The 19,198-nt window shown below is 47.5% G+C and overlaps 1 protein-coding gene across 4 annotated transcripts in view; it reads right to left on the bottom strand.

Annotated features, from left to right (window-relative positions):
• The window catches only part of TIAM2 (TIAM Rac1 associated GEF 2), a 262,812-nt gene that overhangs the window by 221,376 nt on the left and 22,238 nt on the right, over window positions 1-19,198 (bottom strand). For 3 of the 4 annotated variants that reach the window (XM_067011041.1, XM_067011042.1, XM_067011040.1), the window contains exon 1: window positions 8,967-9,109. The exons of the other annotated variant lie outside the window; for it this stretch is intronic. The gene's annotated coding sequence lies outside the window, so the exon portion shown is untranslated. Of the gene's footprint in view, window positions 1-8,966; window positions 9,110-19,198 lie in introns of those variants that run through there. 4 annotated transcript variants of the gene reach the window in all.

Below are 19,198 nucleotides of genomic sequence, written 5' to 3'. Positions count from 1 at the left end.
GACTCAATTTCCTCACACATTTACACTAATGACTGAGGTGGACCTTATTACAGTTGAATTTAGTGACATCTCTAAATGTCTAAAGACAAGTCATTTTAAAATTCCAATTACATGGAAAGCTGAAATACAACTAAGCAAAACACTGCCTGTTAGTATTTCTTAGGAAATGACTTACCAAAGAGATAGAAATGCTTCCTCATTCATAGTCATTACAAAGTAGATGTTTCTATGTAGATTGAAATTTTCCCTACTGCTCTTCACTATTAATATTCTCATAATTAATATACTTAACAGTTTTTTTTCTTTAGGGACCCGATGTTTTTTAAAAACAGTGCCTGTCAAACCACAAATCATGGATCAGTCTGAAACAGGGACAACTGCACTGCATTTCTCTGTGGCTAACCTCCAAATCTCTTGCCCATCCCCGGCAAACATGAACATGGTTAGGTGCTCACAATCCTATAGGAGCCGTTTCAGATGCGGATCCTGAGGCAGAAAGACGTGGGAAAGAAGAACTGGGTTCGGCTCTGCACGCTTCCTCTCCAAGCTGAGTGTCCTAAGAGGGCCAGTCTCACCTGAAGGGCAGAGTTTTTCAACGTACAATCAGAGAGCCACCAGCCACATCCGGTGTGCCTGAAAAACCGCACCCTAGCCCTCCAGAACCATCTCAGAGTGACTTTCAGAAACCTGCATTTTAACAGGCTCCCAACGTGATATTTATGCAAATTCAAGGTTGAGAACTCCCATCACTGGCTTCATTTTCTCCGTCTATAAGTGAAGGTAACAAGACTTGACCTTTATCTCTAAGTTCTCTTCTGGATCCTCTTCACAGTCGGTCATATTAAGACTCTGCAGTGCCATCATTTAGCAACATTCTCATACAGCTTTACCTCGGGCCCAGCCGTGGTCACTTTCTTCTATATAGTCTACGTGGCTACTTTGTTCTACATCTATTCTATGCGGCTACTGTTTATTTCTATTCTGTGTAGCTGCTTTGCTCTACATATATTCTATTATAGGGCTACTATGTGGCTACTTTGTTCAACATATATTCTACACAGCTACTTTGTTCTATATTCTACATGGCTACTCTGTTTACCTCTAGTCTACATGGCTATTTTGTTCTACATCTATTCTACATGGCTACTCTGTTTATATATATTCTACATGGCTACTTCGTGCTACATATATTCTATGCCTGCCCTGCTCTCCCTTTACCACCTCCAATAGAGCACTGATCTTCCTTCGGTTTCTTCCCGAGGCAGTCTTCTATTTCAACACTGAATTCCCCTCCACCCAGTTCCAGAGGCCTTGAAATCCATATTGTCCACAGCCCCCAAGATCACAGGTAATTACCTCCTAGCAACGTCTAATGACATATTCTGGAATTACCAAGACCCTACACATTCACCAGCACTGCCCTCCTTACTAGTGTTGGGCGATGGTTATCTGTCATCTGGTAAGGCTCAAATGCCAGTGAGCTAACAGCATATTGTAAATACACTGCTTATAAATTTTTATAAATTTTTCTTCTGCTTTCTTATATCCTATTGCTGCACAGAATCGTTGAGTTTTGTAACTGAAAGGATCCCTAAAAGCCATTTAGAGGATCCCTAAAAGCCATTTAGTCCAATATGACTCCTCTGACCACCAAAGTTCAAATTAAGAAATGGAAACCCAGAGAGAATGTCATGTTTTGTTCAAGATCACAGCTATTTTTGGCAAAACTACCCAAAATGCAGAGCTCTTAAATCTACCCAAAACCCAGAACTCCAATTTTGTTTTGTTTTGTTTTTTTCCAAAACAGTATCCTGACTACTTGGATTATTACCTCTGACTGGACAAATACCATTCAAACACATACAAACATCTTCAAATAGTTAACTCCTTGTCGCCTATCAGAATGGAAAAAAGTGAAGGCACCAATAAAAGCCATATGTGTCCCAAAACAGCACAAACAGCAAACCTTATGGAATGATCACTTTTATATAGTTAATAAGGAATCTGACTGGGGGCAGGGAAAGGATGCAGACACATATACAAGCATTGTGTGGGCAATTCAGCCATTCAGAAGATGAACCCCAAGAACGGCGAGGACAGAGCGCTACATTTCCAGAAAAAATGAGGGGTTAGGAGAAGATCAGGGAGAGCTTCAGAAGGATGACATTTAAGATGAGCCTACCAGGCTGAGGAAACCAGTGCTCCCCAGTTATAATAATAAAATTCTGATTTTTTTTTTAAAAGTGACCTGCTAGCAAGGGTTGGTGTATACATAACGAATGGATCCAGTCCATGGTATTTCTCATTTTCTTTTACATCTTATGTACAATGAAGTTATTTGCCCACATGATATGCAGTGCACTTCCCAATGAGAAGTTCAACAGACAGTTGTGAAGGGAGAGTTATTACACGTGACTATGGTTTCACAGAATGATTAGGATCCTCCAGAGGGAACGTTCAAAATGGACCTGTTCAACGGGTAAATATTTTGGTTTCTGATTTGGCTAACATTCATCAAGGCTTCATGTTTTCATATGGTAGGTACTGAACCCACAAGTTTCAAATGCCAGCAGCACACAGGATAACTTAATTCATTTCAGTGTATTCTGGATGTGTTCTTCCTTGGTTTCTGTTCATATGTATAAATGCTCTCTCATGAAAGTATGATAAAATCCATTTTCAACCAGCCTCATGGTTATCCAGAGTGGTAAGGGTAAATGTGACTGTTATTCTATCAACGAAGCCCTGGCGTGAGGCCTGAAGAGGAAGGCTAATGAGAAGAATTTGATGCCTCAGCTGCCAGAAGACATTCGGGCTCATTAGAGAATAATTTTATTTTCTCCCTGAAGAGTCTAAGGCCCTCAAAGGTTTGGCCAAGTTGCCAAATGAGTAAAAGGTGTCTTCCAGACCAGAGTCTAGATTAATACACGGTATAATGATATTGCTACTACCCCACACTTCAGACGGAGAAACCTTGATTTTTTTTAGCACTTTATTATTGATAAAGAGTCAAATATTTGGCAAAGGGTCACTCAACTTCATAATCACGAAACAATTTCAAACACGTAGAAATTTAGAAACAATTTCAATGAGCACTTCCTGCATTCTATCCACCACCATTTAAGAACAGCCACTAAGGCACCATGCTGGCCCTGGAAGAGGTACAAAAAGAAAATAAACAAAAAGCACTCCCTGTGTGATGGAGAAATTGCCCACAACTAAATATCCCACGATGAATGCCACAACTGACACAGACCACACAGGACAGAGTGCCTGGAAGCACAAGAAAGAGTGCTTCACGCTCAGAGGAGAGGCTTCGCCGAGTCTCAATAAAAAATGATGAATAGCTGACCAAACGGGGAAGAACCATCAAAGGGAAGGACAGAGAGAACAGTGCAGAGCAATGGAGAAGGAATGGAGCACGGCCTCTACTTTGCCGGCCCAACTCCGAGCTCCAGCCTGCTCACCATCCTTATTTTACATAATTTGATACAGCCAGATCCGCTCTACAGGGAGGGAAGAACTAACACTTCCTGAACTCTCATCCTGGCAGGTAGGGTTCTAAGCACATTATGTTTCTCCAAATAATCTTCTATGAGGAAAGCACTGCTGTCACCCTCCTTTTAGATGTAAATCCTGAGGCACAGAACACTCTTTACAAGACAAAGCTATTTTGAATTTTAAACATGATAACAGGGACTTCCCTGGTGCAACAGTGGTTAAGAATCCACCTGCCAGTGCAGGGGACACGGGTCGAGCCCTGGTCCAGGAAGATCCCAAATGCCACGGAGCAACTAAGCCCATGAGCCACAACTACTGAACCCGTGAGCCACAACTACTGAGCCTGCGCTCTAGAGCCTGTGCTCCGCAACAAGAGAAGCCACCGCAATGAGAAGCCTGCGCACCGCGACGAAGAGTAGCCCCCGCTCGACGCAACCAGAGAAAGCCCGTGCGCAGTAACGAACACCCAATGTAGCCAAAAATAAAAAATAAAAATGTTTAAAAATGATAACAAAATACTGCACAAAAATTCATCACTCTATTTTAAAGGCACTTTAAAGGATTTGGGGAATCCTTAACTTTTACCAGTTTGAGAAGACTTCCAGGCTTATTTTCTATATGCCATTTCCAAAAATACTGATGACAAAATTCTAGTTTTCCATCCTATTCCCAATGCAAAGGCATCACTTAGTAATGGGAACTCTTAAAGAACCATGTCCAAGAGACACATTCAGAAATCTAACCGTGAATTTAAAAGAAACCTTGTAATCCAACACCAGAAAAACACAATGAAAGCTGCAGTCCAGATTCTGTTACTCAATCTGCAAACCTCCTAAATGGAAACGAAGCAGACCCATTTCCAGCCTGGAGACGAGGGGGCTGGATCCCGGGCCAGACGGAATCCAAGACAGGAAATACATTACACGCTCCTGGCAGGGAAGCTTCGCAAACACCAGCCTATGTCTCCAGACCTCAGTCTGTGGGAGGGCTTCGCAAGGGGCACTTTTTGTTCTTTCTTAAAATTCTGAACGAACTCATAAAAGCTTTCAAAGTCTACATTGTTTTTTGTATTAAAATCCTCGATTCATTTACGATTAGAGACACGCCAACAGTTGAGACAGAATGGGACAGAGGAAGGAACACGCAGTCAGACAGACCGGGGTGAATCTCAGCTGCGCGGCTTCCTAACCGTGTGGACTTGGCTGAGGGGCCCCCGCAGGTGCCCAGCCCCCTCCTTCCGCACTGCTGAGGTCTGTGAACATCCTTAACTGGGTCCACTGCGCCGTGCCTACCACACGCTGCCTCGCCAAGTGCATCCACCTCCTTCAGACCTCCGGACTCCGTCCCCTTGTGTTTTCCCACGGCCCAGTCCAGCTGCCTTTGACCATCTGCGCGATTACAACTGACCATCTTCCTGGTGCTCTTGTGTTCTTAAATCCACTCACCACACTCTAAAGAGGGACTGGTGGAAAATGCAACTTGCTCCTCTGCCTAAAGCCAAAGTGACCTGCTTTTATGTCACTTGTCTTCCTTCTCCACTTGAAGAAAGTCCTCTTACTTCTTATCTTACCAAGATACTTAATACACTTTAGGGGTCACCAAATACCTGTTCCATGTGGAGGGCCAGCTGTTTAGGCTTCGGTTTCCTCCTCATTCCACGAGGCTTGCTGCTCTACTCAGAGTAATAAATGCGGTGATGCATACAGAAAGCCAGCACAGCGCCTGGGGGTACTTCCCACCACACAGTCTAACTCTTGTTACCCTTCAGCGTCCTGAAGTTTGCAAAGTGCTTTCACACGTGTGAGCTCATTCGATCCTTCTAACAACTCTTTGACTCAGGAGGTTACAGGAAGAAATTGAGGCTCATGACGTGCAAGGCTTGCAGAATCAAGGCTAGTCTGTGCACAAACCTATTGACTCCATATCCTGAGTTTTTCTACTGATGCCTCTCTGTCAGGAGTTCTGGCTTCTTTTACAGAAAACATTTCTTACCCATCTCTTCCATCAAGTTTATCTAACACTTTTATTGCATTTAGGGAATACAAACACATAGGCCAAATTCCACTATAATGGACTCCAAAGGACTTTGGTCTGTGCTATATCAAATAATTACTTTAAATAAGTAAGCTTTCAACTGGTCGTTCCTTCATTCAGCAAATATTTATCACCTGCCTACTTCACACAAGGCATTGTGTCGGGGGCCGGGAATCTTCCCTTTCCCTGAGATATAATTACTCTATACCTTCAAGATTCCCCAACTGAAGCCAACAATGGAACATACAGAAGCCTGAATACATAAAAGCACTTGAATAAATAAAGCAATGAACTCAGAGCCAAGGACTCTGAGTGTTCACCTTGGCTGAGCTCCTACCTAAGCTCTGTGACCCTGGACAGGTCCCTGGTACTACTTTTCCTTACCTATGAAATGGGAAAATTGATCCATCTTATCTTTAAAGTTATTCTTTGCTATGAATTCTAGAGAGTCCAGGATTCCATACAATTGTCAAGTTCTTTTGACGTTTAATGGTATACGATTTTATATCACCATTTTATAAATTTTGGTGAGATGATCCACATATAGACTTTAGCTTGACAAATATCTCTAGATCGCCCACAAACTGTTAGAAGTTTGAAACTACATACAAATTTGGAGCATTTTTAAGAACCTTACAGCCAAATGAGCTTACAAACTGCCTCCACGTAAAAACCGCATTTTCTGTAATGTGTAAACTGCAATCTTAAATGCCGATCTCATTTGAAGAATCTAAATAGATGAGATTCAACGCCTTCTTTTCTGACATTCTTTTTTTAATTCTGTGATATGTCACTTTAGGATGACTGGTGCTTGTGTACAAAATGGCACCTCAGCCAACGTAGTAGCACATGTTCATGTATGCAGAGCTCTTTATGGCCTTACTTTTAAGAGTCTTATACCCTTATCTCTCGCATCAAATCATGATAAGATGCATAAACCTTAGAGCCTTGAAAGGCAGTCAGTCAGCTGAGGAGGCCCACTGCCCACCTGTGAACTTACATCCCCAGATTCTTCCCCGTGACCAAGGAGAAGACACCTCTTACGTCTGGCCGTTCCAGAATCACTTGAACAGCCAGACATAAGAGCAAACCAAAGCACATTCCTGTACCCTGACTTACGTGAGGAATCTGCCCCTAAACTCCGGCTTCTTTCTACACGTCTGTAGAGAGACGGTGCTTTCTTTTCTCTCATTCAAGGAATCTTAACTGAGCTCCTGCTCCGTCACCCGTCAGTCTCTGCGATGGGTGCTGAGTTGGGTATATTAGAAAAGGCTGCCCCTACCAGCAGAGAGGAGGGCACCAGGGGCTTGGTGAGTGGAGCGTAAATTGGATTTCAGCCTCCACTTGCCCACTGGACAGGGTGACCCTGTGCAGTGAACAACTCACAATTTTACAAGGTGGCACGGCCAGAGGTGTTTAAAAAAAAAAAATCACGTTCCCGCAGAGACGATGACTACTAGAGAAGAAAGGGCTTAACTGCCGAGTGATAATGAGGAAGGAGAGCTTGCTAGAGAAAGTGCCTGACTGACACATGAAGGACGTGTGGGTAATCAACAGATGGACAAGTAGAGCAAGAAGAGTATAAACAGAATATGCTCGTTCATTCCAGACAGTGGTCTGGAAATGACAACTTGGAAGGAGTCTGATGAGGCTGGGTGTGTGTGTGTGTGTGTGTGTGTGTGTACACGCGCGCATGTGTGTAAGGGGGAGGGGGAAAGCGAGACCTGGGGAAGAGTCAGGACACGAGGCTGGAAAGGCAGGCCGGGGCCAGATGATGAAGCATTTTATATGGCAAATTAAGGTGTCAAAACCGGATTCGGAGATCATGAGGGGCTCGTTTTGCCACTGTAAATAATAAACTCTTCTTGGATTATACCTTGCCCTGCTTTTTCACATTCACCAATCACAAGGTAATTAGGGGCTCTGATTCCCTAAAGCAACAAGTCTTACCCTGTAAGCTGAGCAGGTAAAATCCAATGGAAAAGAAGTTTGCTTTCAGCACAGCACCAAACTTGATACTACCTTTTTAGGATATAAAAACCTTAAAGAATACCAGAAGATGTTTCTTGGTTTTTTTGGGTTGTTTTGGGGGTTTTTTTGCGATACGCGGGCCTCTCACCGCCGTGGCCTCTCCCGTTGCGGAGCACAGGCTCCGGACGCGCAGGCTCAGCGGCCACGGCTCACGGGCCCAGCCGCTCCGCGGCACGTGGGATCCTCCCGGACCGGGGCACGAACCCGCGTCCCCTGCATCGGCAGGCGGACCCCCAACCACTGCGCCACCAGGGAAGCCCCCAGCAGCTGTCTTTAAGTGTGTATGTACACAAGTTCTATTGGTTATGCTCAAATGGTAAGACCAGAAATTGACACTTTTTACTGAGCTTAAGGTCTGAAATATTTATAGCATATGGTCTGCACCTGTAAGAAACTTGGAAGACTTTAAAAACTTTTATTAGAGACCCTCCAGCTTAAATCTACTGGAGAGTGATTGGAGATTACCAGGTGCCGTCCGTTAAAATAATTATGTCAGCGGCATTTGAGGGACGGGTGGTAGAACGCGTGAATAAGCATGAGAAGAGAACCCCAAGACCTTGGCCACATAGTGAATAAAGGTCTCACCGCGACGCAAGGCTGCCTAGATTACAACTGTCACCAGGCAGTCTCTCACAGGGCCCCCGCAGAGGCAACGCGAAGGGAATTATCTTCAGGACCAGGCAGCCTCCCCTCCCCCCAATTAAGTAAAGTTACCCTATTTTGCCATTTTAAAAAGTATGAAGACGCATGGAAGCTCATCATGTTAAGTTTCACAGTTTCTTAAAGAGAAACGACGCCGTGCAATCGTACCCCCACCCCCGTACCTCTACCGCGGCTGCCGGCCGTCAATTGTTGGAAGAATGGCCTCTTTTCTTTCTAAACTGTTTTTGGTAAATATGATCCGTTTGCGACACGACGTGTCGGCTTTCCCAGAAACTTGGCACCTGGGCCCCTCGGAGCAGAGCCGGGCGGGGACAGCGGCGGGACTGCAGCCCCTCCCGCCCGGTGGCCCCGGGCTTGGGGAGCCCCTGGGCTCGGCGACCTGAGCCGCGGGCGCAGGAGATCCGCCCCCCCAGGACCTTCCAGGGCGCTGGGCCACCGCACCCACGAGACCGGGCTCGGGGCGCGGAAGCCCGAACGCGGGGGTCGGGCGGGCCCAGGGGCACCGCGAGGGCCGGTGATCTGGAAAGCGTTTCCTCCACCCGGCCAGGCGGCGCGGGGCTCCGGGACGCGCCGGGGAGCTGCCACCGAGCGCCGGCTTGTGCCGGCTCGGCGACCGCAGCCGCAACCCTCGGCTCGGCGCCCGGGGCAGGCGCCGGAGGGCGCGGCGAACAAAGCCGAGGAGGTGGGCCGCCCGCCCCGAGCCGGGGTCCGGCCTCGGCCCCCGCCTCCCCCCTTACCTGGGTGGAGCGCCCGGCACCCGCCCGGGCCCGGGCCGGCGACACGGCCCTTCCCGCGGGGTCCCGGGGGCACGCGGGGCGGCGCCGGCCGACTTGGAGAAGTTGCCAGGGTCACGCCGTCCCCCGCGGGCGCTGAGCCTCCGGCCGCCGCCGCCACCCCTCGCCTCGCGCGCAGCGCCTGTGGCGGCGAGAGCGGCCGCACCTTCCTCCCCGGCCGCTGGGCCCGCCTCCTCCCCGCCCCCGCCGCCCAACCCAGCCCAGCCCAGCCCAGCCCACCCCCGCCATCCCCATCCTCCCATCCCCCCACCAGAAGTCCCCCGCCCCGCCGGCCCCGCGCCCATCCCCCGCCGCGCCCACCGCGCCGGGCCCCGGGCCCCGCACCCGGCTCCCGGGGCGGCCCGCGCTCCCGCCCGCGTCCCCCGCCGTGGCCTCCTGCGCTCTCTTTCTAGGACTTCCCGACTAACCAACGCCGAGAACTCCACGGGCTTCGAGTAAGCGCCTACCGTGAGCTCGGCGCTCTGCCTGCCATCGCGGATGCGGTGCGTAAGGTCCAGTGCCTTCCCCAAAGAGCCGAGGGTGGCAAGACGCTGACTCGGGTACCACTAAGGACAGAAGCAGGCGGAATCTGAAGCCTCGTGCAGGCAGGAGAGACTGCTCGCCTCCTAAGCTTCCTGAGAAGGGAAAGATGGAGGAGCCGGAGGGTCCAGGAGGATTCGGACTTCCCAGGTGGAAGCTGCAGGGTTTATTAGAGAAACCTGGGGAATCCAGAGGGCCCGGATGATGGGGGGCGGGGGGGCGCTCGGGAAAAGCGGGAATGAAGGCTGTGTTCCCACACTGCTGTCCCTGCCTTTACAAAGGCTCTACCGTAGAGAGGAGCGGGAAGGGGGAGAGTCCGTGTACTAGTGTGGGTCCCGCAAGGAGCAGGCGCCAGGGCAGGACTAGACACGCAAGAATTTTCTTAGGGGAAATGGCTGTGGGATTAAACGCCAGGGGATTCCGGAGAGCCAGGCTTCGCGCCGCGAGGCTGATCCCAGTGAAGGAGAGAGAGAAGCAACATCCCAACCAACCGCCCGGCAGCCTCAGGAAGATCACGGGTGAGTCCTACACCCGAAGTTACCCATCGTAGGGGGCCCAGTTCTCCTTGGTACCCACCTGCCTGAGCATCCGTGTCTCTACCAGTCCTTAGCTGGGAGCAGCCAGACGAGAAGTGTGGCCTTGGGCACCAACCCAGAGGTGAATTTCAGAGCGCAACAGCCAGGGCCCTTCCTCAGTTAAACTCCCAGAAAGCTGGAGATGGTTGGAGAGCTTCCAGGAAGATTCCCACAGCTGGCGATTCCCCAGTCTACGAGACACATGGAATCAACTTTCCCACACACCCCTACAATTTTTAAATGAAGCCCCAAGCCTTTGCTGCGTTCAGACAGACCTGGCTCTCCACTTTCTACTGCCACAGGCTCTGTCCACACCGACCCCTCTCCACGACATAGGCTCTCCCTGGTCCTGTCTCCACTGGGGCACACGCGGCCGTGCCTCGGGGAATGCCTCCGGCTCCTCTCACCCTCCAGTTCCCATTTCAAGCATCACCTCCTCTAAGGAGCTTTTTCCCCTTAGCACAGAGCGACCACCCTAAGATCTTTATACGTTTCTCACCCTTGCTTTTTGTATCATGTTTTTCATGCTGTTTCACAATGTTATGTTTTTGTTTTTTCTGATTATACAAGTAACATGTTCATTACACAAACTTGGGACATATAATCCAAATGTCTCCAATTCCCCCAGTCTTCAAGGGACACCTTCCCTTGATAGATAAGTAGTCAGAGTCTGAGCCCCCATCCCATGTGTATCAGTCTGGATCCAATCAGAAGAGAGAAACCACACAGCAATTAAGCAGTAAAAGTTTAATAGAAAGAATTATTAACTATGACAGGATTTGGAGCAATGAGGGATTGACTGGTTAGAAGTAAAGAGAATGCAAAAGAAAATAGCAACAGCAGATACAAAGATTTTTAAAGCAGCCTCTACCCCTGGGGCCGAAATAACCTGCAGAGATGAAGCTCTGTCTGCAGTCAAGATGAACATTCGCTTGATTAGGAAGTGAAATTAGCCCCCAATACCGAAACTCGTTCAGTTAGTAATCCATTTACGGAGCCTTTACTCAGCACCTGGCACTGTACCCGGCGGTAGGGATATAAGCTGTGTCATCGTTACAATCTGAGGGAGACAGATAGTAAACAAATCATTTTACAAATAATTCTGTTTGTGTCTCTGCTAAAGATGCAGAGCATATAATGAGAGTTAACCTAGCTCTAAGGGATTAGAAGGAGGCCCAGCTGAGCTCTGAAGGATGATTTGAGTTGGATCGATCATTCCAAGTAAAGGGAATGGTGAATTTGAAGCTCTGAGGTACGACAGAGCTGGGCCCATTGGAAAGGAAGGGAGAAAGGACAGAGCAGCCAGAGATGAGGCCAAAGAAGAGCCAGTCACGCATGCTTTTGTTGGCATGTTAAGAATTTTGGATCTTATCCTTTGAACAATAAGAACCTTCTGAAAGGTTTTAAGCACCAGTGTAGCTGGGGGGTGGGGGGGGGGCGGGGGGCTGGAGAAGAGACTAGAGGGTATATATGGGAAGGGTATGCAGAGAATATACAAGACTAGTGTTCAGAACAGAGTTTGAACCTGGAGATGAAGACAGAGAAATAACCGGCCCGGAGTCATCCAGTCTAACCCAGGGCCTGGCTGAGATGCCTGCGGGAAAGACTGGGAAAGAGACAGAACTCTCGCGAGATGGGGTCGGATCAGCAAAGAAAGTTGAGGGGGGAAGGGACCATCAGGAAGTTATGCTGGGTCATCTTCATTATGCAGCAGGATCGCTTGCCTGTAGAATAACCAAAGGCCCAATTAAAGCAAACCTACTGTCAGAGATAAACTCAAATCTCCACCCCTGGCAAAGACCAGAACAGCCTGTTCTTAAAAGAGGCGGCCCCAGTGCCCTCACCATCCACGCCCTTCATAGCCACCAAAACTCTTTAGCTACAGTGTCCCAGTATTTACCAAAAAGTTAACTATTAGCTGTAACCCCACTCCCTAGAAACAACCATTCTGTCATATTCTCGGGCAGACTCTTCATACTTAAATTCCTCACATCTAAATTCCTTGAAGTAAGGGATCAGACCAATTCATCTTTTTATCCCCAGTAACTTCGTACATTTTCTGGCACCTAGAGGGTATCTAGCAATGTTAGCAGAATTGAAATTCATTTCCAAAATCTTTCCAGTACTGGGCAGTATTTCATTGGACTTTCTGGTAGTAGGACACTTCAAAAAACAAGCCATCCTGCCTCTGTACTATGTCAGAAAGAGTTTTCTTAAAACACCTTTCTAGTTTTGGGGAGTTTTTTGTTTGTTTTGGAAGTTGTGGGGGGGGGGGTTGTTCTCTTACACATACACAGTGGAATACCAGTCCAGAATGACTGCGTTCAATACCTATCTCCACGGAGCTCAAATTCACTTTCACAGCTTGTCTGGGGGCGAGAAGGAGGAGCCCAGCGACGGGTACTTCCACTAAGTGCTTTTCTATTACTTCACGCCCCAAACTAACAGGCTCCATGCAGCCTCCCTCCCGGTGCCCCAGGACCCAGTAAACAGACAAAGACCACGCTGACCCCAGCCCAGCATCTCCCCAGCGTGGGCAGGCATCTCTGCCAGGGGGTCAGGCTAACTTTGGAGAAGTCAGAGGATAGCCTTTTCAAGGGAGGCTGCATCTCTCCTTTCTGAAGATCATTGGCGGAATACAAACGGTTCTTTTAGCGGCTGTTTCAGGAGCTTGCGCGATCTACTTCACGTCACTTTTCAAACTCCTGAAAGAAAGAAGGCGGTGGGCCTGATTACAATCCCAAAAAGCTGCGTTGAACCCAACAGTCTGGATGCACCCTGCACTGCCTGCAAACCATTTGCACGTGTGTAGGATGTGTGTAGTGGGAGGCGAGGCGGTACATCTGCTCACAGGGGTGATGGATCTTTCTTTCTCTCGGATTCCTTTGACCCATTTTTCCTTTCTGCTGACAAGTTACTAGAGGCTATAACTGATATATTCTTGAAAGAAAAATGAAAAACAAAAGGTCGCCTCCTAGGATTACTACCCCATGATAAAAGGTCTATGTCTGTTTAGAAGATTGCTCAAGATTCCGGGTCTAAAAATCTCACTTAATCCCACAGAGACTCTCTCTGGGCCAGGGCTGATCCTGTCTCTACTCCATCCCTGAGCTGGAAAGCATCTTCCCACATCTCCCAAGAGAAAACAGAGGCCCTCAGTGCTCCCTGGGAAGTGTGCTACTCACATTTGTGAGTGAGCTTTGAGTGGATCAGCCCAAGTTACCAACACGCTGGTCTGGCTCCTGTGTAACCCGTATGCAGACACCCTCCAACACCCAGTGAAAGACTTTTAACCTTGGGCTTCACTCTCAAAAGGCATATCCTTTGAAAAAAAAAAAAAAAAATGCCTGTGACATTGATTGTTCTAAGTTGATAAAACTCATGTTATTTTGTTTCATTTTTCATAATTTATAAATAAACTAAGTCTGATAAACATATCTGAAAATGTAAAAGTTAATATTTTCTGAATCAAAATAAAGTACCAATTATAACGCTTATAACACCTTCAAGATGTCCAGTCAATTCTTGCTTTTGCCAGCTGGTTACATAGCCAGCCTATCTTTTCACTGGAGCCCGCAGCCTAGGAAATGTGTTTGCTGAACCCATAAACTTTCCATGAAATGCAAAATGTACACAATATGAGCAAGCCTTTTCTCTCAAGTTTCCCTTTATGGCCCTGAGTTCCACTTTTTCAATTCCCTGTGCCATTAAACTTGTTCTTGGACTTTGTTGCAGGTTCTCCCGTTGGACTCTCGCTGAATGCCTTGTACTTCCTCCTAGCCCTCTTCACTCTGTTGGGTCATTTCCCCTCACCCCTCAACATCACAGTCTTCCTAACTCTCTGTTATAGAACTGCCGCTGGATATTATTATTGAAAGTATTGGGGTTTGGGATTTGCATGTGACAGTTCTAAGTGGGTCGGAAAGGAGGAAAAACAGGTCAACTGCTGCTCGTGGACAAAAATAATTTAAACCACATCTGAAGCTGACGGTTGTTGGCGTGGAGCCATCTGATGTATGGACAAGATCTTCACAAGGGAAGTGAGTTTTGAACTTAAACGACCTAGAGAATGGACTTCCGCCAGGATATTAGAAATAGCAGCTTTCTCCTTGTAAGTAGAGCTATGACATCCGTTTAGGCATACCAGTGTGTAGTGAGAATAAATCACATTAAGTGTTATGTACGTCCTCTAAAAGTTGTAATTTGGTGGCGATATGTAATTTGTGGGTTTCAGTTTCAAAGCTGGAGTATTAAATGAGCTAAAACCTGACCTTGGGCTCAGATTTACATGCCTGCCAATTTCTCCTTGGTCCAGTACATCTCAAAAGAAAGGAAAAGAAAGTCTTAGGAGATCCTATAACAATTATAGTAAATATTCATCAAATACATCCTACACATCACAAACTTACATATATATGAAATAAACATATTTGCATGTCAGTACCTACAGACTTACTCCATTCTTTTAACAGCTTCATTCTATTGCATTTTTAAAAAGAAATTTACAAACTTTGGTGATAGAATGGGGAAATCGTGTCATGCAGAAAAAAGTCTCCTTATTAAACTCTGTATCTTGCACATTATAGAAATACTTATTGAATTAATAGATACATAAATTAATAAATCTTTATTGTCTTAAGTTAGAGTAATAATACCTTGACTTCGTGGCTACTGTTTGCTTTTTCACCCTCACTTTCTCATTAGAAGCTTTGAATAAGCCACAAGCTTTCAAATCCACACTCCAGGCTTTTAAACTGATACAGTTTTCGATAGGACTATATATAACCTTTCTATAAGAGGTTAGGTTTGTATCTTTACACTGTAAAGAGCAAGTTTCCATTAAAAAGATTTTTAAATCACTTTGGCTTTGAAATGTTCTCTTCTAGATTTTAAAACTATCATCAACATCTGTAGTGGTTCCCCAGAGTTACAGGATGAATGAAATCTTCCCGCCCACAATTCTTCCCTGCTATTGTGTCAAGAGTTTTGAAAATATTTCTATTTTACCATTTTTTAAAGGAAGAGAAAGAAAAAAAAAGAGACATAGTTGTTGTCTACTCTTTATGCCTCTGGAATAATCTGCGTTCTTCCTCACCTCCACCTTCCATCCCCTTCTCCCAAGAAGGGATGGGGAACTCTGTTTACATATTTTATTATTATTCCATGTCATTGTAATGAGAGTCCCAGCAAGCATACTTTCCCTTGTGGAATTCGCTAATAAAAACAGACAGCTAGTTTTAAACAAGCAGCCCGGAGAATAGGAGACAAGCAGAAGCTGGGTGCAGGGAGCTGCTTTGCTTTTTACCTCTGGCCTCACAGATTGCCTTTTTCATCTGCTCATATATGCTCTTAGCCCGCGGGGCCATAAGAGAATTTATAAAGCAATTTTGGATCCTTTGAAATAGAGGGACCCAATTTGTCACACGCTTTTGACAATTTCTTTGTTCAAGTATTGATACAATTTCCTACAGCAAGAGGATATTATCAATTTGTGCAGAGTCCTACCTGGACCTGAAATCCAACTGAGAAAGGCAGCCACCCTCCATGACTCTCATTAACCAGCAGCGCTCCCGTCACTACCTGCTCGCACAGAAACCCGAAGGCACTCCAGGTTTACCTCCTGCAGGAGGAAGTGGTTGAGAAATCCATCTTCTTTTCTCATGGTGAAGTCATGAGGAACAAGCCATCCTGAGGAAGGGCTAGAGGTACTTTGGTGTGTCCCCAGCATCATCCCAGGGGCAAGCTGAACAGAGGGGTGATTGACGGGCGGTGGTGGAGACCTGCTGTTAGCGCTTCCGTCTACCAGCTCCTGGGAAAAGAAGCCAAGGAACAAGCAATAAGTCTAAGAGTCACCCAAGTGCTTCACAGCCTCACGGCCCACCACTCTCAGCCCCTTCCCTGCCTGCTACCCCCAAAGAAAGTTACATTTTGTCCCTATTTCATTTCCTATCCAACACAATTCCATTAAAAAAAAAAAAAAAAGTACTAGTGGGGCAACACCCCTACTCCCCCACCAAAAAAAAAAAAAATCCAGAGAATGATTCCACGCTACCCTGACTCCCGGTCCTGGAGGTGTGGCCTTTATCCACCCACCTCGCCATTGTGGTGTCTCCCCAGACGTCCTCGTCCTCTATCCTGCCTCCTGCCTCAGTCGGTAGCATCCCTATTTCCCAAGCTGCTGGGAGCCGCCTTTGACCTCTCCTGACCTTCACTCCCACAACCATTTGGTCTCCAGTTTTCACCCTGTTACCTCCAATCCTCTCTTCCTGTCCACCACCACACCCAGCAGCGCTGCCCAGACAGTTGCAGCCAGCCCCCAGCAATGCTCTCACGCTTCAGGACCCGGCAGAAATGCCATCTGTCTGAGCATCTTCCAGGAGCCGTCTGGGTGGAACCAGCTCTATGCTTCCCAAGCATTAGGCCTCTTGTTCCCTCACCACCGCCCCCTCTCCAATGGGACAGTGCAGCTCGGTTGGGGAGGGCCGGGCGGAGGCGTCCTGGTAACTGGCCGGGGTCTTGGAACGTCCCAGGCAGCACGGGCCCTCGCTCCACAGGGGGATATCTGTTTCCTCAGCCGAGCTGTGTTCAGCTCTTGCTGTGCACACACCTTTTGCAAAGCCCAGTTCAGTGATGTGGCAAATAAATGCTTTGCCCTCGGGGGCAAGAATCTCCTCTTTTTTTTTCTTCTGTCCCGTTAGATTCCTCTGCTAATATGTCTAACATAACTGGGTTCTGAAAAATCTCCTTTCTCCTCTCCTCCGTCATCATCCGGGAGCTGGAGACCAATAACCACCTCACTGTCTCAGGCTACTCGGCTTCTCCCCTGAGGGTGGAGATAAAGAAGGCCGTCAGAAGTCCTCAGGGAGGCCAACTCTTGCCCTCACCCTCTGCCTGCCAGAAGATGGTACCTGGTCCACAGAGGCTCCTCTTTCCTAAAAATTCAATCCACTTCCTTTTTTTTGCCCAGATCACCCTCCATCATCCCAGATGTGGTCACACTGAAAACGCCCATAAAGCTCTGACTGGCACACATTTTCAAGGAAAGTGGATAGAGACGCAATGGGAGGAGAAGCGTCCCCTTCTTACACTAGCCTTGCGACCCCAGGAAATGACTTAACCCTCCGCGTGGCCGTCGCCTCCTGTGTAAAATGAGGATGATAATAGGTTTTACCTGACGGAATCGTATGGGGATTAAATGAGTTTGTAAAGCACACAGTAAGCACTAAGTGTTTTACAAGCTAAAAACAGCTGCGAGATTTCTCTTATCCTGACGCTTTCTTTTACTTCAGCATATTTGCAAACAGGAAAAATACACAATAAGCGGCACAGTGCGGGTGCTGCCCACCGTTGGGGGTCTTGACTGCTCTTTGATGCACTGATGTCTGAATTCATATTAATACAGCCCTGGACACTCTGTGGAACAACACAGATGATGTTGGCACAAAACCAGCACTGCATGAAGAAACCCCACCACGCACTAACCCGACGGGAGAAAAGTCACAGGTGGATGATATGCTACCATTTCTTGAGCGCTCAATCTGCGCCAAGCAATAGCATCAGGGCTTTAGATAATTTATTTCACTTGCGTCTTGTAACCACCTAATGAGGTAGGTAACACTATCAGCCATTTCACAGATGAGCCATAACTTGGGGTTTAAAAAGGATAAGCAGGGCTCCCCTGGTGGCGCAGTGGTTGAGGGTCCGCCTGCCGATGCAGGGGACACGGGTTCGTGCCCCGGTCCGGGAGGATCCCACGTGCCGCGGAGCGGCTGGGCCCGTGAGCCACGGCCGCTGAGCCTGCGCGTCCGGAGCCTGTGCTCCTCAACGGGAGGGGCCACAACAGTGAGAGGCCCGCGTACCGCAAAAAAAAAAAAAAAAAGGATAAGCAGGCTGCCATGGTCACAGAGCTAGTGGTCAGCTGACCCAGAGTAGATGGGCCTCACCACCGATCATAGGGGGAAGACAGGACTCTGCTTTATTAATGAACTCCTTTCTATTTTGAAAATATAGTTCATGCTTTCTAAGTTAATTGTCATCATAACGACATGGATGCCCGTCGAATATTGTCTGTTGGTGATTATGATGACCTCGCACTCTGCCACACTGGGAAGCTGGCCACGGCCTTCCTTGTTCCTTCCTCACCTCTCCCCTAGGCCCAGGACAGAAATCACACAGCAAACATCTGTCAGCTGTTGCTAGGAGCTTAAGCTGTGAACTGAACTTTCTTGGGAGATATTTGTGCTTTAATGGTAAACCGGATGACACCTTCAAGAAGCAAAGGAATGATGCCACATGATGGATCTCAGACACGTGTACAAGCAATCTGACCGAGGAGGCCTCCCCGGAACCCTCCAGTCACCCCAACAGATTGACCCTGACGGTACGCGTCTGTATGAGAAAACACTGTAACTGTCACTAATTCCCTTCCTGTGAGACCTTGACCTGTTTGTTGCTTTTGTTCGTTTGTTTGTTTGTTTTAGCGCAAAGTATACTTGGTTGTAAACTGTATCTATTTCCTCAGTTGGTGTGAATTCTGACTTGAGCCAGTTCAGGCTAGCTTAATGAAACAAGAACCAGGAAAGCATATAAACTCAGGGAATTGCTACATGGAGAGAAGCAGATCAGGGTCACCCAGATGCAAAGGTGACATGAAAGGTTACCTTTATAAGGAATATAATATGAGCTCAATGCCTGAGTTAATATAAAATGTGGGGACAGGGGCTTCCCTGGCAGTGCTGTGGTTGAGAGTCCGCCTGCCGATGCAGGGGACACGGGTTTGTGCCCCGGTCCGGGAGGATCCCACGTGTCGCGGAGCGGCTGGGCCCGTGAGCCATGGCCGCTGAGCCTGCGCGTCCGGAGCCTGTGCTCCGCAGTGGGAGAGGCCACGGCAGTGAAAGGCCCGCATACCGAAAAGAGAAAAAAAAAAAATGTGGGAACAGGTACAGAAATTTAATTGTCTTTCCTTTTCCATAACTGGTCTCAACTTAGTTCATCAGTCCCCGTTTCCAGTTTGTAGTTGTACTTGTTTGCTAAGGCTGCCCTAAAAAATGTCCACAAACTGGGTGGCTTTAAACAACAGAA

The sequence above is a fragment of the Kogia breviceps genome, chromosome 13 (assembly GCF_026419965.1).
Source record: "Kogia breviceps isolate mKogBre1 chromosome 13, mKogBre1 haplotype 1, whole genome shotgun sequence".
NCBI classification, from domain to species: Eukaryota; Metazoa; Chordata; class Mammalia; order Artiodactyla; family Physeteridae; genus Kogia; species Kogia breviceps.
This window is presented reverse-complemented; position numbering and strand designations above follow the sequence as displayed.